At 50.6% G+C, this 25,515-nt stretch overlaps 1 long non-coding RNA gene across 1 annotated transcript; it reads left to right on the top strand.

Moving 5' to 3' along the window:
• The first annotated feature begins 837 nt into the window (after positions 1-837).
• Positions 838-3,213, top strand: LOC123357032. The gene is made up of 3 exons (XR_006575494.1): positions 838-1,040; positions 1,867-2,012; positions 2,953-3,213. It is a non-coding gene; the product is annotated as an uncharacterized LOC123357032 (long non-coding RNA).
• The last annotated feature ends 22,302 nt before the right edge of the window (positions 3,214-25,515 follow it).

Below are 25,515 nucleotides of genomic sequence, written 5' to 3'. Positions count from 1 at the left end.
AAGAACCACAGGGAAAGGACACAAAGCTTGTAGGATGTCACCAGCTGGGCCTGACTTCAGTGGGTGTGGGGGCGGTTCTCGGTATTAGACGCCACCATTAACAGGCACCCACTCCCAGAGCACAATGGCCATAAGGGTCACATGATTACTGTGATGGCTGAAACAAATCCCCCTTCTGGTACTAACCCGCCTGCCATGGACCCTGCGATTCCATTGGGCCGTGGATGCCACAAGGAGCCTGGCCAGTGTGCACCCAGAAGGAAACAGGCACTGAAAGTGGAAGGCCAAACCTCCCCAATGGGTGTGTCTTTCTCCCCCAGGGCTCAACACCAGAGAGGCACCAGACCTGTGGTGCCGGGACGGTCTCCAGGACCCTGAGCGCCTGGGGTATAGAAACCTGGCCAGGATGGGAGAGGTAAGGTGCATTGCAGCAGCTCAGATGTGGAGTTGTCTCCCGCTGCAGCAAGTGTTTCATGGACACAGGGCAAGAGCCTGCTCCTTATTTCCAGCAGAGTATGTGAGGCTCCTGGGACTGTCCGTGGGGTGAGGTGTGGGAATGAACCAGATCTAAAAGACCCCGAACCTCTAGTGGGTGAGCTGCAGGAGCTATCGCTGCAGGAGCTATCGCTGCTGGGAGCAGTAGGGGTCCTGCGTTGTCTGTGTGAGCTGGGTTCCAGAGCGCGCAGACACATTCCCAGCATCTCATCCTGCTCCAGAAAGAGCTTTTTGAGGCCTCAGTGCCTGCAGCCTCCTACTGAAGGGGGTTCCTGGTCCATGGGACCCCAAAGGTTGGCTGCCCCAGGATTCTTCTCCACCTTGTGAGACACTCGAGGGATTTGGAGGCTGGTTCTGGGCCATTGTAAGGGCTCTGGTTCTTTTGGTTTTAGGTCTTTGGCGAGCTCTTCACGGAGGAGCAGAAAAGATCTTTCCTCCAGGCGGGGCTGCTGGCCATCCACGACCCCCTACTCCGCATCAGCCAGGCTGGCCTAGTGCTGACCTATTCCATCCTGGGGGAAGCCGGCCAGCTGCTAGAGGACGAGGTAACCAAAGAGGGGACAACTGGGGTGGGAACCCCAGGGGCTTTCACCTCCAGGCCATTGAAAATCACCCCCATCCCATCCCCATGCAATGACCAGGGAGCAAGGAGAGGGTGACCCCAGGCAGCTGCCATTGTTCGGTGCCAGCTTGTCCCCTGAGCAGCTCAAAGCAGGGCAGACCCAGCTCTCCAGCACGGCTGTTTCCTAACAGGCGTCACATCAACACGACACACCGCCATTGCTCATGCTAGGGGCTGCCAACTCCCCTAGCCACCTCTGTGAGCCTTCCCTACCTCTCCGGGTCTCAGGCCGGTTCCTAGAGCTCTGGTACCATGTTATCCCAGTCCCCACCTGCTCTGGGAGAACTGGAGAAGTTAGTCAGCAGAGGCTGCTTAAATGCCCCATTCACCAGAGCTACTGTCCATGGCATCCTGTTAAGGATGGGGGATCCCTTGGGGAAAGGTGTCCACTTCCTCTCACCCCACGGCACTACTGCCCAAAGCCTCCCAGCCCCTCAGCTGGAGGGGGTGAGGGTGGCTGAGGGGACTCTGGGGAGCGGAGCTGGATTCCCGCTGGGTTGGGAGGTAGAACAGCTCTCAGGGGGGGAACTGAGAGGCGTGGGGGCAGGAGTTCATTCCACAATGGTGGGAGAGGGGATGGAAGTCACTAGAGAAGAGAGAAGATTTCGTCTCGGGGGCTGGGTGGGGGAATCCGTCCCTCAGACGTGGGGACGGGTGGGGAGGAAATTTTGCTGGCTCCCGGTGCCGTTAAAACCCTTTGCTCTCGTGGGTGTCCGAGTCTCTGATTGATCCTTGTTCCCTTGCAACAGGGGGACATTACAGCCAACATCATGGTACAACTATTTAACATCAGAGTCTTGGGCCAGGTGCCCAACGCACTGCAGGGGCTGTGCTCCGTGGGGCAGCCTTGAGGACCCCCCCTCTTCGCATGACCAGCTCCCACCCCCTGCCGCAGGTACTGCTCTGTCTCACTGTGCCTGGGGGGAAGGGCTGGGGGGAGCGGCCATAGAGCCCCCCACATCACTGAGAGAAACCAAGGCCGAGCACCTCGCTCTGAACACCCTGCCCCACCCCGACCCCTGGAGCTGGGGCCAGGCCAGATACTGGTTCGGCAGAATCAGGCTGTGGGGCTGGCCCAGAAGTGAGAGCATCCGCAGAGCCAGGGGTTATGCTCAATAGCCATTGCAGTCTGGGAGGGGTGGCCTGACATGGGGCCCCTCCCCCGTCGTCACTACTCAGACCTTCCCATGGCCCCTGTCACCTCTGACGCAGCGAATGTCTGACCATCCCCCACCTGGGGCCCAATCCACCCACCTGGTATCTGAACCCTTCCCAGCCAGGAATGAAACTCCCCCCGAACACCCTGGGACAGGGGAGGAGTCTGGCAGGTGGGAACTGAGATGCAGAGGAAGGGCTGTGGCCCTGGCCACACAATCCTGGGTGTAGATCTGGGAAGTGGACTGGGTCCCGGCCTAGAGCCTTTCCCCCAGGGGCACCTTCGCTTCTGCCCTTTATTCTCCCCTCCGGCCAGGGGGTCTGTGAGTGTGAAATTAACAGGGAGGGGTCCTGGCACAGAGCCTGGATGGGAGCTCCCCTTGGCTTGGTCCCCAGGCTCAGAGACATCTTTGTCATCCCACTGTCCTTCTGTTATTGCTAGGAAGGGAGTCCCCTGATGAGGGGTCTCCAGGGCTCCAGTAAGTCATCCTCATTCCCGCCCGCATGCACCACCCTGCCCTGCCCTGCCCTGCCCTCCCTCCCCTTCCCTCCGGTTTCTTCGCTGTTGACTCTGGCTGGACTCTTGACTCCGGTCTCTGGCTATGACTTTGGAATGACCCTTCTTGGCTCCGGATTTGGGCTATGAACCCCGGCTCAGTATTCTCCTTGCCTTTCTCTAGCCTCGCTCCAGGCCCTCCACCCACCCGCTGCACAGCATTGCCTCCTCCTCCTCCTGATCTTCCCCAGCCCCTCCGATTTCAACTACATGGCTTCGACCTTTGGCCTGGACATGGACACTGGCTCTGGTTCTGCATGGACATACTCAACACCCAGCAGCAGTAGAAAGGCCCCACCATTAATCAAACCCTAACCCCGCCCCATGACCCCTTAGTCCCTCCCACCTGTCACCGGAAGTCCCGCCCCATGGGGATATTACTTCGTGGTCAAGGCAGCCACATGACTGGAAGCAAGGTGTGTCATGTGACCCCTCTAAGAACCCCCCATTCCCAGCAGCCATGTGGGGACCCGCATGTATCCCTCCACCCTAAAATCCTAGGGTAGGTCCCCTTTCTGGCTGCCACCACTCGGTCGATTACGTGGGCCGAGACACCCCTGTATTCCCCCTGCCTTCCTCTTTCCAAAGAGGTTCCCTGGGGACAACACAGCTCAACTCAGAGGGAGAAGCCTCCCCTTCTTCCCCCTCCCTTCTCTGCCCGGAGATAAGCCGTCTCACCACCGAGAGAGAGTTTCTTAGCCCCACCCCCTGTACCCACAGTAGAGGGATTTAATCAAATCTTTATAGAAAGAATTTATTAAAAGAAAAACAAGAAAAATACAGAATCTCTATGAGCCCAAGCTGGACACTCATAGGGTATAACCTTGCTAAGTTCTGGAGAGAATCCTCTCTCCTTCTCAGTGCAAACAATACAGACAGAGTTAAGAATAATCAATAACAAACACACAGAATTGCAAACATAGGATTTTTAGATGAGGACACAAAGTACCTTTCTAATACTCACTATCTTGACTAGAAGAAATTAGTTCAGAAAGGTGGAAACTGGTAGAAGACTTGATTAAAGCATCTGGACTCTTGTAACTCCAAACGGCTAAGAACAACACACACAGAAACAGAGGGAAAAAGTTCCCTCCTAGGAGTTTCAAATTCTCTTCCCTGATTGGTCCTCAGGTCAGGTGCCTACCAGGTACTATGTTTTAACCCTTTACTAACTATTCATGACAGGGGGGCTGTGGGGGATGGGTTTCTGCGCTGCGGCATAGATCTCGGCGGCTGTGATGGGGTTGTGGGGGATGGATTTGAGCGCTGTGGCAGGGAATGGGGGGCTGTGTGGGATGGGTTTGAGTGCTGTGGTAGGGAACGAGGCGGCTGTGATGGGGCTCTGGTGGATGGCTTTGAGCTCTGTGGTAGGGAATGGTGGTCTGTGGGGGTCGGGTTTGAGTGCTGTGGCAGGGAATGGGGGCCCATTAGGAATGGGTTTGAGAGCTCTGGCAGAGAATGGGGGGCTGTGGGGGATGGGTTTGAGCGCTGTGGCAGGAAATGGGGGGCTGAGGGGGATGGGTTTCACCGCTGTGGCAGGGAATTGGGGACAGTGGGGGATGGGTTTGAGCGCTGTGGCAGGGCACGACGCGGCTCTGATGGGGCTCTGGGGGATGGGTTTGAGGGCTGTTGCAGGGAATGGGGGGCTGTGGGGATGGGTTTGAGGGCTGTTGCAGGGAATGGGGGGCTGTGGGGCCGGGTTTGAGTGCTGTGGCAGGGAATGGGGTCCTGTGGGGGATGGGTTTGAGCGCGGTGGCAGGGAGTGGGGGCGGGGGGGCTGGGTTTGAGTGCTGGAGCAGGGAATGGGGGTCTCTGGGGGATGGGTTTGAGAGCTCTGGCAGGGAATGGGGGGCTGTGGGGGATGGGTTTGAGGGCTATAGCAGGGAAAGAGGCGGCTATGATGGGGTTGTGGGGTTCGGGATTGAGGGCTGAGGAAGGGAATGGGGGGCAGTGGGGGATGGGTTTGAGCGCTGTGATACGGAACGAGGTGGCTGTGATGGGGCTGTGGGGGATGGGTTTGGGAAAAGTGGCAGGGAATGGGGGGCTGTGCGGGATGGGTTTGAGGGATGTGGAAGGCAATGGGGGGCGGTGGGGGATGGGTTTGAGCGCTGTGGCAGGGAACGAGGCGCCTGTGATGGGGCTGTGGTGGATGGGTTTGAACGGTGTGGCAGGGTATGGGGGGATGGGTTTGATCGGTGTGGCAGGGAATCGGGGGCTGTGGGGGATGGGTTCCAGCGCTGTGGAAGGGAATGGGGGGATGTGGGGGATGGGTTTGAGCGCTGTGGAAAGGAACGTGCGGCTGTGATGTAGCTGTGGGGGATGGGTTTGAGCGCTTTGGCAGAGAATGGGGGGATGTGGGGGATGGGTTTGAGCGCTTTGGCAGGCAATGGGGGGCTGTAGGGGATGGGTTTGAGTGTTGTGTCAGGGAACAAGGTGGCTGTGATGGGGCTGTGTGGGATGGGTTTCAGCACTCTGGCAGGGAATGGGGGGCTGTGGGGGATGGGTTTCTGGGCTGTGGAAGGGAATGGGGGGTGTGGGGGATGGGTTTGAGCACTGTGGCAGGGAACGAGGCGGCTGTGAAGGGGCTGAGGGGGATGGGTTTCAGGTCTGTGGCAGGGAATGGGGGGCTGTGGGGGATGGGTTTGAGTGTTGTGTCAGGGAACAATGTGGCTGTGATGGGGCTGTGGGGATCGGGTTAGAGCGCTGTGGCAGGGAACGAGGCGGCTGTGATGGGGCTGTGGCGGATGGGTTTGATCGGTGTGGCAGGTTATGGGGGGCTGTGGGAGATGGGTTTGATCGGTGTGGCAGGGAATCGGGGGCTGTGGGGGATGGGTTCCAGCTGTGTGGAAGGGAATCGGGGGCTGTGGGGGATGGGTTTGAGCACTGCGGCAGGGAATGGGGGGCTGTGGGGGATGGGTTTGAGCGCTTTGGCAGGCAATGGGGGGTTGTAGGGGATTTGTTTGAGTGTTGTGTCAGGGAACAAGGTGGCTGTGATGGGGCTGTGGGGATCGGGTTAGAGCGCTGTGGCAGGGTATGGGGGGCTGTGGGGATCGGGTTTGATCGGTGTGGCAGGGACTGGGGGGCTGTGGGGGTTGGGTTTGAACGCTGTAGCAGGGAATGAGGTGGCTGTGTGGGATGGGTTTCAGCGCTGTGGCATAGATCTCGGCGGCTGTGATGGGGTTGTGGGGGATGGGTTTGAGGGCTGTGGCAGGTAATGGGGGCCTGTGGGGGATGGGTTTGAGGGGTGTGGCAGGGAATGGGGGGCTGTGGGGGATGGGTTTGAGAGCTGTGCGAGGGAATGGGGGGCTGTGGGGGTGGGTTTGAGCGCTGTGCCAGGGAATGGGGGGCTGGCGGGGATGGGTTTCAGCGCTGTGGCAGGGAGTGGGCGGAGTTGGGGGATGTGTTTGAGCGCTGTGGCAGGGAATGGGAGGCTGTGGGGGATGGGTTTGAGGTCTGTGGCAGGGAATGGGGGGCTGGCGGGGATGGGTTTCAGGGCTGTGGGAGGGAATGGGGGGCTGTGGGGGATCGGGTTTGAGGGCTGTGGAGGGGTTGAGGGCTGTGGTGGAGCACACTGGGTCAGCGCATTCAGCTGTTAACCGAAAGGATGGTGATTTGAGCCCACCCAGGGACGGTACTGACCCTATACTACCTCCTTGGACCCTCAAAGGAACCATTTTGCCGCTTCAGAGCTGTCCCTGCTGGCCTCAGCGTGTTCAGCTGGTGGCCCGAAGAGTGCGCTGGCTGCGACACAAAAATCCATCTCCCAGCAGCCATGCCGGGGGCTCGGGCTTAATCCTCAAGGCCGAGCGCAAAACCCTTCAGCCGGGCATCTTTTGCTCCCTTTCCGCTTCTGCCTAAGCAGCAAGGGAGAAACAGAGGGGACATGCCGGCTCTAAGGGTATGTCTACGGGTAGCGATCGGTTTATCAGGGATCGCTTCTCATCTAGACGCGATATATCGATCCCCGAACGCACTCCCATCAACCCCACGCTGCGAGGACGGGAGGTAAGTCGAAATAAGAGACTTCGACTTCAGGCAAGCTATTCCCCTAGCTGAAGTTGTGTATCTTACATCGATCCCCCCCCCAGTGTAGGCCACGCCTAGGAGTGCCTCCCTCCCACTTCCCTGTTGGCTGCTGTGATAAATGGGGGGGCGGGCGTAGCTCCCTTTTGTGGACACCCAGCCAGCCAGTTAGCTATAAAGTCCCTCTTGGTGGCTGTTCTCTGCTTGTTTTACCTGTAAAGGGTTAAAAAAGCCTCCCTGCATAGGTAAAAGAAAGGGAGTTGGGCCTCTGATCAAAAGAGCCAATGGGAGGGCTTTTTAAAAATGGAAAAAAAACCCTACCACTGTGATTTGGGAGCAATTTCCACCCCTTTTGCATGGGTGCAGGTGAGGTAATTAATTGGGCCCTCTGGTTTTTCTCTCGGACTGACCCACCTTGCCCCATCCCAAGATAAGGTGCAGGGCCAATCATGGAAGAACAGTGTCAGGGGAGGCAAAGGGCCTGATTCTGATCTCAAGTTTGGTGTAAAACAGGAGTAACTCGATGGATGCCAATGTTGGGACATTAGTGTAAATGAGACCAGAATCTATCTCTGTGGTTGCCTGGTAAATTTCATTCCCCATTCAGGGCAATTGCTTCCTCCTCCTATTCGCGTAAGGGATTTGCTCCTTAAAATAGGACAAAAGGAAAGGGGAAAGAAATGGTGGCTGACAGAATAAGAAGCTTAAGCCTGCAAAGCAGGAAGGTCACATCAAGCCTGGGACGATAAGAGCCAAGGTCAGCGAAGAGCAGGGCGCTTGGTGCCAAGGTCACTCAGAGACAGAAAATGAGAGTGTGACGCACTGGGACTGTTCTTACTGTCACGGCCGGCTCCAGACCTCAGTGCGCATTTTCCCGGCAGGGCATCAGGCGGCTCCGGCGGACCTTCCGCGGTCATGCCTGCGGGAGGTCCACCGGAGGCGCGGGACCACCGGAGCCTCCCCAGGCACGTCTACAAGAGGTCCCCCGAAGTCAGGGGACCGGCAACCGGTTGCTCGCCCCCTGCGCGCGCCGCCCTGCTTGGGGCGGCCGCATTCCTAGAGCAGCCCCTGCTTACTGTGGTCTGTGAATGCTGCGTGGGGGCGGTTGGCCTGGGAGAAAGGTCTGCACTGGGAGATGGGAGACTGGCCTTGAGGGAAGATGCCTGAGCATGTAATGTGAGAACCCAGGAAGGGGTTAGAGGCCAGGTGACACCTCTCCCTGGGAAGCTGAACAAAGGCCTGGGGGAGGAGACGCTGGGGAGTGAGGGGGTTTTCAGGAGCTGGCTGGGGAATGGAGGGAAGCACAGACAGGGCTCTGACCCCCGAAGGGGGCAGTGGTGCTCCTGGGACCCCAAGATGGATCTAATTGGGGAGGATCCTGTGGTCTGTGCCTGCAAAACCTGTCTTGGACTGTGTTCCTGTCGTCTAAATAAACCTGCTTTACCAGGAATGGGAAAGGCCGTTAAATATGGAATAGCAGATCCACAGTCATTTTTGTTAAGGTTAGCACTGCTGTCATGGCAGCCACCCAGGAGGGATGGAAAAGAACAGACTTTTCTGTCTCAGATGCTGCAGGCAGGACACAAGGACAGCTAGCGCTTTCGGCCCCTGGATCCTGACTCATGCAATGGACTTGGGAGAACATCTCACTGTAGCTTTCTCATTCCCAGAGAGATGCTGCTCACGCTGCTTCAGCCTGTGGTGCCTAACAGAGCTGACAGTCAGCTCCGATAATATGGTGATGCGCACCTTCTGAGAACAAAAATTAAGTATCCCAGAGGTTATTTAGGGTGCAATTATAAGTAGGTGAGGGACATTTCCCTACTTTAGGGTGTGCGTGACTGGGGGGGGACCACAGCCTCCCCCCAAATTTGAGCCTGTAAAGTGGGCAATCCCAGGCCCAAAATTAGCAACTGAGCCCTACCTCATCCCCTCAGTGGCTGTGGGGCTAACCCCTGATTAGCAGATGTAAGAGCTCTGCTCCCCAGCTGACAAGCCAAGGTAGTAGCACTAGGCTCTGCCAGCCAGGGGAGCCAGAGGAAGGGGGACAACATCCCCCTCTTGTCATCACAGCTAGCCAGAGGCAAGGAAGGCCACATGAGAGGATGATCCTAAAATGGTCATCAAGGGGTTATCCAGAATATTATGGCCTGGTGACATGCTTCACCCCATCCTGTTTAGTCAGTGGGGATTTTATCCCTGCCCCCTCTTGTAACTTGTGATGCGGTTGAAGGCAGCAGCAAGCTCCCAGCCTGCGGGACGGGAACTAGGCTGGTTTCTGTTGCACAGAGCAGTCCTTTTATAGAAGGGCACCAGCCAGCTCCCTGTCCTGTGTGCGTTGGGGGAGAAGTTACTGGTGGGAGGATGGGGAGAGACACCCCTGTTAGGCTGGACCCAAAGGTGAGACAGAACATGCCTGGGACACACAGTGTGCTCCAGTAAGGAACACCCAGACTAAGCAGGACGGGGGGAGGGGGGGCACAAGCACTAAAGGAGACATAGTGCTGGGGAGGTACACAGACATTTATCTATCGCCCACCAGCCATGGTGGGCCCTGTGGCACCACGGGAGTGGCAGTGGCGCCTGTCTCCATTTCCTGTCAGCCACTGCCAGGCCCAGCTGGACTTCCCATTTCCGGTGCGAGTCCAGAAGCAGAAGTTGCCATGAGGTGGTGCCGTGAAGGGTGGTGCTGTTGTCAGGCGAAAGCAGGAGGAGTAGGTGGGAATCCGTGCTACCATGGGGAGGTGACACCCTTGCTGTGAAAGGGCCCCGGCATTATGGGAGATGTCATCTCCCTGCCATGCCATGCTCTGCACCGGACCCAGCCTGTGGAGCTGAAGTAGGGAACTCCATACCCCAACACATCCCCCATTCTCACTTCCCCTTGTCCCTGCCGCCACCCCACCCCATCAGTTATAGAACGGGAGGAAACTTTACTTCTGGAAGGAAGATCCAGGGAACTACAGGCCAGTCAGCCTCACCTCAGTCCCTGGAAAAATCATGGAACAGGTCCTCAAGGAATCAATTCTGAACCACGTAAAGGAGGGGAAAATGATCAGGAACAGTCAGCATGGATTCACCAAGGGCAAGTGATGCCTGACTAACCTAATTGCCTTCTATGATGAGATAACCGGCTCTGTGGATGAGGGGAAAGGAGTGGATGTGCTATTTCTGGACTTTAGCAAAGCCTTTGATACAGTCTCCCACTGTATTCTTGTCAGCAAGTTAAAGAAGTCTGGGCTGGATGAATGGACAGTAAGGTGGATAGAAAACTGTCTAGATGGTCGGGCTCAACGGGTCGTGATCAATGGTTCCATGTCTAGTTGGCAGCCGGTCTCAAGTGGAGCGCCCCAAGGGTCGGTGCTGGGGCCGGTTTTGTTCAATATCTTCATTAACGATCTGGAGGATGGTGTGGACTGCACCCTTAGCAAGTTTGCAGATGACACTAAACTGGGAGGAGTGGTTGATACGCTGGAGAATAGGGATAGGATACAGAGGGACCTAGACAAAATAGAGGATTGGGCCAAAAGAAATATGATGAGGTTCAACAAGGAGAAGTGCAGAGTCCTGCACTTAGGACGGAAGAATCCCATGCACTGTTACAGACTAGGGACCGAATGGCTGGGCAGCAGTTCTGCGGGAAAGGACCTAGGGGTTACGGTGGACAAAAAGCCGAATATGAGTCAACAGTGTGCCCTTGTTGCTAAGAAGGCTAATGGCATTTTGGGTTGTATAAGTAGGGGCATTTCCAGCAGATCGAGGGATGTGATCATTCCCCTCTATTCAGCACTGGTGAGGCCTCATTTGGAGTACTGTGTCCCTTTTTGGGCCCCACACTACAAGAAGGATGTGGATAAATTGGAGAGAGTCCAGCGGAGGGCAACAAAAATGATTAGGGAGCTGGAGCACATGACTTATGAGGAGAGGCTGAGGGAACTGGGATTGTTTAGCCTGCAGAAGAGAAGAAGGAGGGGGGATTTGATAGCTGCTTTCAAGTACCTGAAAGGGGGTTCCAAAGAGATCTAGACTGTTCTCAGTGGTAGAAGATGACAGAACAAGGAGTAATGGTCTCAAGTTGCAGAGGGGGAGGTGTAGGTTGGACATTAGGAAAAACTTTTTCACTAGTAGGGTGGTGAAGAACTGGAATGGGTTCCCTAGGGAGGTGGTGGAATCTCCTTCCTTAGAGGTTTTTAAGGTCAGGCTTGACAAAGCCCTGGCTGGGATGATTTAGTTGGGTTTGGTCCTGCTTTGAGCAGGGGGTTGGACTAGATGACCTCCTGAGGTCCCTTCCAACCCTGAGATTCTATGATTCTGTGATTCTGTGCTCACTGTTCCTGCTTGGACTCTAATAGAGCGAGTACCAGAGCATCTTAACTTCCATTCACTGTTCCGATTGGACTCTAACAGAATCTTACCTTCCGAATTGGGAAAGAGAGTGTTTTTCCAGTGGCGATTTACCAGCAAGTGTATGTGATGGAGGCATTACAGAGTAGGCAGCTACTTCACTGCCTCACCCTGTGTGCTTTTCTTTTTCAATAGCTTTAACCTTAAAGCAAAGCTCACAAATGCTCCAATAAGGACAAACATTGCTTGTTTCATAGTAAATATATAAATATGTGGCTGAAAATCCTCATTATTCACAATAATGTGGAAACTAACACTTTAAAGTGAAGACCCTAGGTTTGATTGTTAATTATTCATGCCCCCCAGTACTAAAACTTCCAAGGATGCTCCAAATTATTAATAAATTGTTTATAAAATTCATTTCAAATTGAACGTGTTTTTAAGCAATAACCAAGTTATCTAATGTTTACAATTACACAATTTTTGGACAACCTTTTTAATGCAAAGACCTGTTTTAAGCCCCGGTTGGACACCAGTTAAATATGGGATAATTACGGTTTGAAATGTAGAAAGTATTTTTGGTCTTTAGAGAAGGTTAACCATTTGTATGTAGGAATATGACTGAATCTGGTCACATCTGGGCAAGTGTGCATCCCAACAGGCTTGGTCTCAAAAGCCTGCAAGAGAGGAGATGTGGGAGGAGTGCAAGAGACTCCTACTGTGATACTGGGTGCTAGAGTGATGCAAAAATGGGTGTAACCAGCCTATTGATCCATAGGTGTTGAATCCATTTCTGTTCATTCACTGGGGGTGATGCAGAGTAGATTGGAGCGGGAGGCAAGGAGAGCAAGAGCTCACGCCTCAGTAGAGCTTTGGGAACCGAAGACTCTTTCTTGGGTTATCTCCTGTGCTTGCAGAAGACTCCTCAGGCCAGTGGAGCGGAGCAGGGCAAGAGTCTCAGCCCCAGGAAGGGCATCTGGAAGAAATGGACCTGCGCAATCTAGACATCCAACTTTCCAGAGGCATGTAACCAAAGATACTCAGTCCTCACCTCTTCCACATCACTGGGCAAGAGTTCCTGGTCATGGCATGCTAGCCCTGCTCTCTACCTTGCTTCAGCGGATGTGAGCATTCTGGTTAGGGGAGATCTCTGTGGGATAAAGGCAAGGGGAAAGGACAATAGAATGCTGTGCTCATTTTGGATGTGGGAGCAGCTTGGTGCCTTACATATAGCCATGACTGCCTTTGGGACTAGCAATCACCGGCGCCAACTACCTTTACATTCCCTGCCACTCGCTTGATGTTCTTGGCTTGTGTTTCCTGCAAGGGAGACCTGGTGGAGAATCACTTCAGCTCTGTCCTGAGACTGAGCGGTAGCACAGCCTGGCTTTGAGACAGATGTCAGGCAAGATCAGCTGGGAGCTGAGGACTGTTACTCTCACTGAGATGAGTGGCAGCGTTAGAGGGGGACTTGAAAGGGCTATAGCCACCCCTAAATTTGCCTCAAACTTACTGTATCCACCCATCCCAGCGCAAAGGTAAAATGTTAGGGAGACACTTTACTGGTGCTGGCAATGGCCTCCAGAGCTCGGCGCCTGACCAGAAGCTGCCGTTCTCAGCCCCCCCCCACTTCCCCCATGTCAGAGCCACCAGCTGCATAGGGTGGCTAACTTTCTAATTTGGGAAAACTGGATGCTGAGCAGTGGAACTTCCCTGCCCCCTGCTGCACCCCGTCTATGAAAGCACTGCTCCTGCTCCTTCTCTTCCCTCAAGGGCCCCCCTCCCCATCTTCCCCACCCTGTCGCTCGCTGAGCTCCTCACCTCCCTCCCCCCACCAGCTGAGCAGGCCTTGAGGGGCGTGGTGGCTTGGATCACAGAAACACCCCTGGGCACTGCCACCTGTTGTACCAAGACTACTCCGGCACCCTGTCTTGTTGAGCCAGACATGCCCATCTGCTCCAGCACAGACCCAGGGTCTGAACTACATGCCCCAAAGCTGCAGACTTAACCTGAAAGCAACTTACGGAAGTGTTCCTGTCTTTAACACACAGAAGTCTCTCAATGGGTTCTGAACCCCAAATATATCCATTTTACCCTGTCTAAAGCGTATTCAGGGTAAACTCATAAATTGTTCACCTGCTATAACACTGATAGAGTGATATGCACAGCTGTTTGCCAGCCGACATACTCTGGGTTAATTAATAAGTAAAAAGTGATTTTATTAAATACAGCTTGTAGGATTTAAGTGGCTCCAAGTAGGAGCAGACAGAACAAAGCAAATTACCAAGTAAAATAAAATAAAACACGCAAATCTAAGTCTACTACAGTAATACAACTGAATACAGATAAAAATCTCACCTGCAGAGATGTTCCGTATGTTTCTTTCACAGACTTGACGCCTTTCTAGTCTGGGCACGATCCTTACCATCTGGTCCAGCCTTTGTTCCAGCTCAGGTGGTAGCTAGGGGTTGCCTCATGATGGCTGTTCCGTTTGTTCTGTTCCACCCATTGATACATCTTTTGCATGAGGCGCGAATCCTTTGTCCCTCTCTGGGTTCCCAGCCCTCCCTCTCAATGGAAAGATGGATTCCACTTCAGGTGATAGGCTCACATGTCACTGTAAGACTTCATTGCCCATTGACCAGCACACATGTCTACAGGGAGACTTACAAGTAAAACACACCCGGATGCAGACAATCGTCATGGTTAATGGGAGCCATCCAGATTCCAAACCACCATTAATGGCCCAAATGTTGCATAAGTACAATAGGCCCTCAGCGTTATATTTCATATTTCTAGAGATAGAGATAAGACTGGTACATTTATACAAATAGGGTGAACACACGAGATTATAAGCTTTGTAATGATACTTTACAAGAGACCTTTTAAATGAAACATGTTACAGTTACATTATATTTAAACTCATCAGCATAGCTTCATAAAGTCATATAGGGTACATTTCACAAGCGGTAAGTAGGGTAGGATGGGGAGGGAAAGCTGTGCTCTGGATGTGTGTGAATGTGGTATGAAGCGGGAGGGACAGCCACAGTTGGGGGGGGGGATGACTAGGGCAGGACGCTGGAGGTACAGCGGTTCTCCCAAGCTCGGGATCTGTGTGTGACTGGGGCAGGATGATGGAGGTACAACTGTTCTCTCAAGCTCAGGATATGTGTGTGACTGGTGCAGGACGCTGGAGGTACAGCTGTTCTCCCAGCGTCGGGCGGGGGGGGGGCTGTGTGTGTGACCTGGGGGTCACACCCCCGATGAGTCAAAGCCCTGAGGTTGCCTTAGCAGCTACTCTCATGCAAAATAACGAGGCAGGCAAATTGGCGCCAGTAGCATATGAGTGTAAAAAAACTTCAAGGTGCTGAATTAAATTTTGATCCTTGTGAGCCTGATTGTTTATCAGCTGTTTGGGCAATCCAGTCTTTTGACCCGCTCACGAGCACAGCCCTGATCACAATTCAAAGTACTCATACCCCACTCAACTTTATCTTATTTGACAAACTGATAGGAAGCAGGGTCTCCAATACACCTGTGGCTCAATGAACCCTCATTATGATCAATATAGGGATCGTTACCGAAACCGTATCTAAGCCCGATTTATTGACTCACACTTTAATTGAAAAAGGAACTAAGCATGAATGTCCGAGATTACTTTAGAACAAAAAATTGCACTGGTGGAGGCACCCTCCTTAAGGGCAGGAGAAACAGATCTGGTTTACTGATGGCAGCTCAGTAGTAATTAAGGGGAAACGGTATAGTAAATATGCTGCCATAAACCTATGGAAGGAAGTGAATCAAGGACATTTAGCTCATGGCTCAGCGCAACATGCAGCGCTTCATGTTTTTAAATGATATTGACGCTTTCCCGGACCAATCTATATCTATGCAGACAGGGATTTTTGCGAGAAAGGCATACAGGATTGGATAGTTGACTAGCAACGAAATCATTGGGAGGGAGCAGATGGGAAGGAGCTAGCATACCTAGGAGAATGGGAATGTATCCATTCTTGGATGGCAAGGAACCCCAGTCAGTTACAAAGCCCACAGCAGGGAGTGAAGTGTGGAACCGCCGAGGCGATGCTATCACCCAGCGGCAAAACAGAGCAATTGCTTCTAGAAGCCAGGAACGCGCCTGAGCTCATTTCTGCTACGCTGCTGCCATCTAGCGATGTGAGTGATAATTGCAGCCAAACTCAGGGGAAAACGGCGAGGCAGAAGCTGACTGAAGCGGCACATCAGTTCACGCATGACGGGACAGAAGCAAGGCTAAGGCAGTAGCAGACTGAGACGTTATGGAAGATGATGTGAGTACATGGGTGCAAAATTGTGATCACTATGCAAAAGCTCGTCCTTCACACTGGCAACCAATGATGCACCTGGGACCGTGGCATAATATACAGATAGTTTTCATTGATAAGCTGCCGAGGAGAAAGGAAGGATTCCAGTATTTGTTGGTTAGTATAGATTCATTTTCAGGATGGGTGGACGCATTCCCCACTAGGGCTAATAGTGCTAGAACTGCAGCTAAAAGGCTTTTCTCTGAAGTTTACAGCTATGGAACCTCTGAGACTCAGATAATGAAAGTGCATTTGTGGGGCAAATTTTAACGATAATGTTACAAGCCCTAGAGATCAGCCAGTAATGCCACATTCCATACTGACCCCCGTCCTCTGTTCAGGAAAGAAGAATAAAGAGCACTATTAAAGAGGTATTGTGAAAAGTAATATACCATACTGGTATATTTATGGCCTGAGAATCTGCCTAGCTGCCACTCACAGTAATAACTGTGTGAGAACCCTAAGATCCAACCGTGCCAGATTAATATCAGTCAATCAATTAAGTTAATGATTGAGCCTGCAGATTTTACTATACACCCCCCCCAAGGATCATCCCACACAAGTCCAGAATGATTATTTCCAATGGTTAAAACAATTACAGGAGTCTAAAACCTCATTACAGTTCAGGATCAATAAGGTTATTGGACATATTAATAAGACAATGCAAAAACAAAGAACTAATCAACGCACTTTATGGGAAGCTAGAGATCAGGTAACATTTTAAATTGAGTAAGAACGATCACACCTTAGAATCTAAATAGATACATCTACATTCCATAGTTGACCATCTCTCTCCGCTAGTATAGTGATAAACTTAAATGGGTTACATATTATGCCAGATCAAACTATTTTCTGAATAGCATGCGCTTCATCCCTTTTAGGTGCCACTGTCATCTGATCCTGTAGAAGAACTCTGGAGAGCTTCAGCTGATTGCTTTCAACTTTAATATTGGTATCATCAACTAATTAACAGTGTTATTTCCCTTTCAAAACCTGCACACGCGTTTCCAGAGGAACACTGGTGGAAGCTGACTGAAGTACACAAAGAAGATGATATTATTTTGGGGATTCCTGTCACAGTTATTCACTTTGGGAACGTTAAATGTACATTGGGGATCCGGTGCTTTTATTTCACCACTGAAATGCAGTACTAAATTATACCACTATCTAACTATGTGTTACATGGGTCCTTTGAGTTACTTACTGGATAAACATCACACCCTGTGACCGAGACGGTATATTGGAGTTGAGCACACCTACCCAGCCTCCAATAGATTACAATCCATTGTCAACCCGTTCTTCCTGGATTTCCACCTTTTAAACCAGGACCCCTAGCGACTCTGACAATAAAAGTATGAGTGAATGGAACTAAATTGGTAGGAAATACAACAGTCTAGTTTTAAATGGTCCACAACCATAAAAGCAACACATCCTCATTTGCTTAAGATGCAGGCGCCCATAGAGAGGCAAGTAAAACTACACCTTTCAATAAACTGGACCAGGAATAATTTGACTCTAACATGGCCTGAATGTGCACAATAGAGCGCCGTCATATGTGAAGCATGGTCCAAATCCTTCCTTCCAACACATATCTACTGTGCTATCCCTCCCTTTGATATGCTGGGTGGTACAAGGCCCACCAATCCAATGTATACACGTGACCCCCATGGGGCACATCACAATACGTGTAATATAGGGCCATAAAGTTTACTCTGTGTGTGACCTGGGCAGGACGATACGGGTACTGCTGTTCTTCCATGGTTGGATTGTGTGTGACTGGAGCAGGATGTGGGAGGGAGACCCGAGCTCCAGGAGCGGGGAACAAAGGAAGCTGGAAAGGGGGGGGTCTCAGAAGTCACCTGGCCACATGCCCTGCTCTGCAAATGTTTCGCAGGTCAGGCGCCCTCCCCCGAGTGCAGCCCACCGGTACCGCTCGCTGACTGAGCTGGGCAGTTCCTGAGAGCTGCTCCCGCAGCAGCTGCTCTTCCTGCCCGATTGTGGAGAGTTACTCGGTACTACTGATCGCACCCTGCAGGTACCGTTTTCCAGCGGAGATCTGGCAGCCCTACTCCAGCAGCGGTGCAGACCTGAGCCCGAGCAAGGGGCTGGGGTGCCAAGAGAAGACCACTGGCCATGTCTCCACACGTTGGGGGTCACTAACCAGGGCAGGTAGAAGGTCCAAGTCTCCATATAGCAAGCCCGACTGAAACACCCTGGCCCCTGCTCTCCAACGGCTCTGTTGATACTAAGGGCTGCAAGGAGTCGAAGGGCGTCCGCACGCTGAGGAGCCCACAGCGCTGCAGCGACCCTCCCCGTAGCAGCGCAGCTGCCGCACACTGCCCGGCTCCGCTCGCCCACCTCTGACGTAGTCCCCCAAATTTTCCTTCTAGCCCACCTCAGCCCTACCACCGGGCTAGTGACAGACGTCTCACGGAATGTTACTCTAACAGTCGTTAGAATTAGCTGCTGCTGGTTTGGTAGAGATCGGGTATGATAAAATTACCAAATAGCAATCCATTCCTCGTCAGTGCCAGTGACTAATTACTCATGGAGTCTTCGTGTAAAAGCCATGAGAAATCTCTCCTGGTGGTTTGGTAGCGAGCGCTTTGTGAAAATGACCAAACTGAGAAACGCGACGATGAGTGCTGTGGCCGACTTATTGGAGCCTTACTCCGTCAGCCTTCGACATTCATTCCTGATCAAGGCTGGAGACAAATTTCTCACGGTATAATCGTCCGAAAGGATTTCAGATTCCTTCGTGGTGACTCTCGGCAGGAAATAAGCCAAAGAGCGAATTTTGAAATAGACTTCACTGGAGCCATGATTTCACACAGAGGGAGGGCTTAGCGCTCATTATCCCTTAGCCTCAGCGGCGTTCTTCGATCACGCTATCTGTATTACGGAAGATTTAGCCTTGGTAATGAAAGCATGAAAACAAGACAAGCTGCTGAAACACATGTAATGCCATGATAAGGAAAGTGCCAGGAAACGTACAGGATTGGTTTTTAAAGGAAATTGACTGACCGACAAAAACAGCAAATTACTTTTCAGAAGGTTAACGCTCTTTAAGAGAAAAAAGAGCTTTCATTTTTCCGCTGAATCACAAACAAATCTCTTAGAAGTCAATAGCACTGCAGCCAAAAGGCTATAGAGAAGGTGATCCTAGCACAGCTTACCAATGAAATTCTCGTCTGAGCTCATGAACAGACCACTTCCAAACCATTAGCAGTGCATCCTCGTGGCTTTTGATCGTGATTCCTTGAGACATTTGTGCCTTCCTCAGAGCAGAAACAAAATTCTCTTTTTCGTCTTTCTCACCAACAGATCTCTGCGAAACGTAAAGAACTAAATCCTAATGGCTTTTGGATTATGGTTCCTTGAGACTTTTAGCACTAGCAGAGCTCACGAACGAATAGCCTTTTTTTCCGCTTTGTCATGAACAGAGCACTTCCAAATCAGCAGCAGTGCTTACTAGTGCCTATTCAAGCATGTCCTTGAGAAATTTGTCAGTAGCACAGCTCAGTGCATCCTAACGTTTTAAAAAAGCAGATACCTAGCGAAGATTATAATGAATTTCTCTTTTGACCAGCTCTCTTCCAAACCATAGGGCTTTTAAAGCATGATAGCTTGAGCAATTTATCCCTAGCACAGGTCAGAAATAATGAAGTCCTCTTTTGTCTTTCTCACCATCCCGTCTCTTAATAAACAGTAGCAGTGCAGCTTACAGATTTCTAGACGAGAGTTCCTTGAGAAATTTGTCAGTAGCAAATATCAGGAATAACTTTCTCATTTGTCCCATTTCTCTCGAACCGGTCTCTTCCAAACCATTAGCAGTGCATCCTCACAGCTTTTGAACCGTTATTCCGTGAGACGTTTGTCCCTCCCTCAGCTCAGGAACAAAACCTGCTTTTTCATCTGTGTCACGAACAGATCTCTTCCAAACTTGGAGAAGTAAATCGTTATTGCTTTTAGAGGATGTTTTCTTGAGCTATTTATCACTAGCTGAGCTCACGAATGAATTGCTCATTTGTCCGCTTTGACATGAATAGATAAGTTCCAAAGCATTAGCAATTCAGCCTAACGGGTTCTGAAGCATTAGTCTTCGTGAAATTCAGCCCTAGGACAGATCAGGTTCAAAATTCTCTTTTTTTGTCTTACTAACGAACCCATCGCTTACAAACCATTACCAGTGCATCCAAATGGGGTTTGCGGCATGAGTCCTTGATAAATTTGTCAATAGCATAGCTCAGGAATTAATTTCTCTTTTTTAATCTCTCTCGCAAACAAACCTCTACAAAGCCATTAGCCGTGCAGCCGATTGGTTTTCAAAGGAAGATTCCCCAGAGAAGTTTCTTGCTTTTGGGGATCGATATATGAGACGTGATATATTGACCCCTGAAAAATTGATGGCTACCCGCCGATACGGTACCCTATTATTTCTGCTACTACAGGAGCTAGTATGACAAATATGCGTCTTAGAAAGCTGGAAGATACGGGAATTGTGCTAGTTGACGTGAGAGGTCAGGGTTACGATACTGGTGCCAACGTGAGAGGCGAGACCAGAGGAGCGCAGACGCGGATCTGAGCGTTAAACCCTCGAGCTCTTTTTGTCCCATGCAGTTCTGTTCATTGAAGTTGGTGGTCAGTGATGCAGCATCGCCATCTAGTGACGCTACTGAATTTTTTAATAAAAGAACAGGAGTGCTCGTGGCACCTTAGAGTCGAACAAATGTATTTGAGTATAAGCTTCCGTGGGCTACAACCCACTTCATCGGATGCATAGACTGGAACATATAGTAAGGCTATATAGACATACAGAGAGCATGAAAAGGTTGGGGGCGGGTTTCCTGACAACTCTAAGAGGCTAATTCATTAACACGAGGGGACAAGCTTTTGAAGCGATACTCAAGATAGCCCATTTCAGACACTTTGACAAGGTGTGAGGTTTAATCATTTCATTACCTAGTCTAAACGTTTCATTGACAATCTCGATTGTAATCTATTGGAGGCTGGGAAGGTGTGCTCAACTCCAATATACCGTCACGGTCACAGGGTGTGATGTTTATCCAGTAAGTAACTCAAAGGACCCATGTAACACATAGTTAGATAGTGGTATAATTTAGTACTGCTTTTCAGTGGTGAAATAAAAGCACCGGATCTCCAATGTACATTTAACGTTCCCAAAGTGAATAACTGTGCCAGAAATCCCCAAAATAATATCATCTTCTTTGTGTCCTTCAGTCAGCTTCCACCAGTGTTCCTCTGGAAACGCGTGTGCAGGTTTTGAAAGGGAAATAACACTGTTAATTAGTTGATGATACCAATATTACAGCTGGAAGCAATCAGCTGACGCTCTCCAGAGTTCTTCTACAGGATCAGATGACAGTGGCACCTAAAAAGGATGAAGCGCATGCTATTCAGAAAATAGTTTGATCTGGGATAATATGTAACCCTTTTAAATTTATCACTATACTAGCGGAGAGAGATGGTCAACTAAGGAATGTAGACGTATCTATTTAGATTCTAAGGTGTGATCGTTCTTACTCAATTTAAAATGTTACCTGATCTCTAGCTTCCCATAAAGTGCGCTGATTAGTTCTTTGTTTTTGCATTGTCTTATTAATATATCCAATAACCTTATTGATCCTGAACTGTAATGAGGTTTCAGCCTCCTGTAATTGTTTTAACCATTGGAAATAATCATTCTGGACTTGTGTGGGATGCTCCTTGGGGGGGGTGTATAGTAAAATGTGCAGGCTCAATCATTAACTTAATTGTTTGACTGAAATTAATCTGGCATGGTTGGATCTTAGGGTTCTCACACTATTACTGTGAGTGGCAGCTAGCAGATGCTCAGGCCATATATATACCAGTATGGTATATTACTTTTCACAATACCTCTTTAATAGTGCTATTTATTCTTCTTTCCTGAACAGAGGACAGGGGGTCAGTATGGAATGTGGCATTTCTGGCTGCTCTCTAGGGCTTGTAACATTATCGTTAAAATTTGCCCCCCAAATGCACTTTCATTCTCTGAGTCTCAGGAGTTCCATAACCATACACTTCAGTGAAAAGCCTTTTAGCTGCAGTTCTAGCACTATTAGCCCTAGTGGGGAATGCGTCCACCCATCCTGAAAATGAATCTATACTAACCAACAAATACTGGAATCCTTCGTTTCTTCTCGGCAGCTTATCAATGAAATCCATCTGTATATTATGCCATGGTCCCAGGTGCATCATTGGTTGCCAGTGCGAAGGACGAGCTTTTGCTTAGTGCACACAATTTTGCACCCATGTACTCACATCATCTTACATAACGTCTCAGTCTGCTACTGCCTTAGCCTTCTTAGGACGCTTCTGTCCCGTCATGCGTGAACTGATGTGCCGCTTCAGTCAGCTTCTGCCTCGCCGTTTTCCCCAGAGTTTGGTTGCAATTATCACTCACATCGCTAGATGGCAGCAGCGTAGCAGAAATGAGATCAGGCGCGTTCCTGGCTTCTAGTAGCAATTGCTCTGTTTGCCGCTGGGTGATAGCATCGCCTCGGCGGTTCCACACTTCACTCCCTGCTGTGGGCTTTGTAACTGACTGGGGTTCCTTGCCATCCAAGAATGGATACATTCCCATTCTCCTAGGTATGCTAGCTCCTTCCCATCTGCTCCCTCCCAATGATTTCGTTGCCAGTCAACTATCCAATCCTGTATGTCTTTCTCGCAAAAATCCCTGTCTGCATAGATATAAATTGGTCCGGGAAAGCGTCAATATCATTTAAAAACATGATATATGACATGAAGCTCTGCATGTTGCGCTGAGCCATGATCTAAATGTCCTTGATTCACTTCCTTCCATAGGTTTATGGCAGCATATTTACTATACCGTTTCCCCTTAATTACTACTGAGCTGCCATCAGTAAACCAGATCTGTTTCTCCTGCCCTTAAGGAGGGTGCCTCCACCAGTGCAATTTTTTGTTCTAAAGTAATCTCGGACATTCATGCTTAGTTCCTTTTCAATTAAAGTGTGAGTCAATAAATCGGGCTTAGATACGGTTTCGCTAACGATCCCTATATTGATCAGAATGAGGGTTCATTGAGCCACAGGTGTATTGGAGACCCTGTTCCTATCAGTTTGTCAGATAAGATATAGTTGAGTGGGGTATGAGTACTTTGAATTGTGATCAGGGCTGTGCTCGTGAGCGGGTCAAAAGACTGGATTGCCCAAACAGCTGATAAACAATCAGGCTCACAAGGATCAAAATTTAATTCAGCACCTTGAAGTGTTTTTACATTCATATGCTACTGGCGCTAATTTGCCTGCCTCGTTATTTTGCAGGAGAGTAGCTGCTAAGGCAACCTCAGGGCTTTGACTCATCGGGGGTGTGACCCCCAGGTCACACACACAGCCCCCCCCCCGACGCTGGGAGAACAGCTGTACCCCCAGCGTCCTGCACCAGTCACACACACATCCTGAGCTTGAGAGAACAGCTGTACCTCCATCATCCTGCCCCAGTCACACACAGATCCCGAGCTTGGGAGAGCCGCTGTACCTCCAGCGTCCTGCCCTAGTCAACCCCCCCAACTGTGGCTGTCCCTCCCGCTTCCTACCACATTCACACACATCCAGAGCACAGCTTTCCCTCTCCATCCTACCCTACTTACCGCTTGTGAAATTGTACCCTATATGACTTTATGAAACTATGCTGATGAGTTTAATTATAATGTAACTGTAACATGTTTCATTTAAAAGGTCTCTTTGTTAAGTATCATTACAAAGCTTATAATCTCGTGTGTTCACCCTATTTGTATAAATGTACCAGTCTTGTCTCTGTCTCTAGAAATATGAAATATAACGCTGAGGGCCTATTGTACTTATGCAAAATTTGGGCCATTAATGGTGGTTTGGAATCTGGATGGCTCCCATTAACCATGACGATTGTCTGCATCCGGGTGTGTTTTACTTGTAAGTCTCCCTGTAGACATGTGTGCTGGCAAATGGGCAATGAAGTCTTACAGTGACATGTGAGCCTATCACCTGAAGTGGAATCCATCTTTCCATTGAGAGGGAGGGCTGGGAACCCAGAGAGGGACAAAGGATTCGCGCCTCATGCAAAAGATGTATCAATGGGTGGAACAGAACAAACGGAACAGCCATCATGAGGCAACCCCTAGCTACCACCTGAGCTGGAACAAAGGCTGGACCAGACGGTAAGGATCGTGCCCAGACTGGAAAGGCGTCAAGTCTGTGAAAGAAACGTACGGAACATCTCTGAAGGTGAGATTTTTATCTGTATTCAGTTGTATTACTGTAGTAGACTTAGATTTGCGTGTTTTATTTTATTTTACTTGGTAATTTGCTTTGTTCTGTCTGCTCCTACTTGGAACCACTTAAATCCTACTAGCTGTATTTAATAAAATCACTTTTTACTTATTAATTAACCCAGAGTATGTCGGCTGGCAAACAGCTGTGCATATCACTCTATCAGTGTTATAGCAGGTGAACAATTTTTGCGTTTACCCTGAATAAGCTTTAGGGTAAAAACTTCTGTGTGTTAAAGACAGGAACACTTCCGTAAGTTGCTTTCAGGTTAAGTCTGCAGCTTTGGGGCATGTGGTTCAGACCCTGGGTCTGTGCTGGAGCAGATGGGCATGTCTGGCTCAACAAGACAGGGTGCTGGAGTAGTCTTGGTACAACAGGTGGCAGTGCCCAGGGGTGTTTCTGTGATCCAAGCCACCACGCCCCTCAAGGCCTGCTCAGCTGGTGGGGGGAGGGAGGTGAGGAGCTCAGCGAGCGACAGGGTGGGGAAGATGGGGAGGGGGGCCCTTGAGGGAAGAGAAGGAACAGGAGCAGTGCTTTCATAGACGGGGTGCAGCAGGGGGCAGGGAAGTTCCACTGCTCAGCATCCAGTTTTCCCAAATTAGAAAGTTAGCCACCCTATGCAGCTGGTGGCTCTGACATGGGGGAAGTGGGGGGCTGAGAACGGCAGCTTCTGGTCAGGCGCCGAGCTCTGGAGGCCATTGCCAGCACCAGTAAAGTGTCTCCCTAATATTTTACTTTTGCGCTGGGATGGGTGGATACAGGAAGGTTGAGGCAAATTTAGGGGTGGCTATAGCCCTTTCAAGTCCCCCTCTAACGCTGCCACTCATCTCAGTCCTCAGCTCCCAGCTGATCTTGCCTGACATCTGTCTCAAAGCCAGACTGTGCTCCCGCTCAGTCTCAGGACAGAGCTGAAGTGATTCTCCACCAGGTCTCCCTTGCAGGAAACACAAGCCAAGAACATCAAGCGAGTGGCAGGGAATGTAAAGGTAGTTGGCTCCGGTGATTGCTAGTCCCAAAGGCAGTCATGGCTATATGTAAGAGGCACCAGGCTGCTCCCACATCCAAAATGAGCACAGCATTCTATTGTCCTTTCCCCTTGCCTTTATCCCACAGAGATCTCCCCTAACCAGAATGCTCACATCCGCTGAAGCAAGGTAGAGAGCAGGGCTAGCATGCCATGACCAGGAACTCTTGCCCAGTGATGTGGAAGAGGTGAGGACTGAGTATCTTTGGTTACATGCCTCTGGAAAGTTGGATGTCTAGATTGCGCAGGTCCATTTCTTCCAGATGCTCTTCCTGGGGCTGAGACTCTTGCCCTGCTCCGCTCCACTGGCCTGAGGAGTCTTCTGCAAGCACAGGAGATAACCCAAGAAAGAGTCTTCGGTTCCCAAAGCTCTACTGAGGCGTGAGCTCTTGCTCTCCCTGCCTCCCGCTCCAATCTACTCTGCATCACCCCCAGTGAATGAACAGAAATGGATTCAACACCTATGGATCAATAGGCTGGTTACACCCATTTTTGCATCACTCTAGCACCCAGTATCACAGTAGGAGTCTCTTGCACTCCTCCCACATCTCCTCTCTTGCAGGCTTTTGAGACCAAGCCTGTTGGGATGCACAACTGCCCAGATGTGACCAGATTCAGTCATATTCCTACATAAAAATGGT

This window comes from Mauremys mutica, unplaced genomic scaffold (genome assembly GCF_020497125.1).
Source record: "Mauremys mutica isolate MM-2020 ecotype Southern unplaced genomic scaffold, ASM2049712v1 000247F_np12_subseq_31950:375604_obj, whole genome shotgun sequence".
Classification (NCBI taxonomy): domain Eukaryota; kingdom Metazoa; phylum Chordata; order Testudines; family Geoemydidae; genus Mauremys; species Mauremys mutica.
Note: the sequence above shows the minus strand (reverse complement) of the source record. Positions and strands in the feature narration are given on the sequence as shown.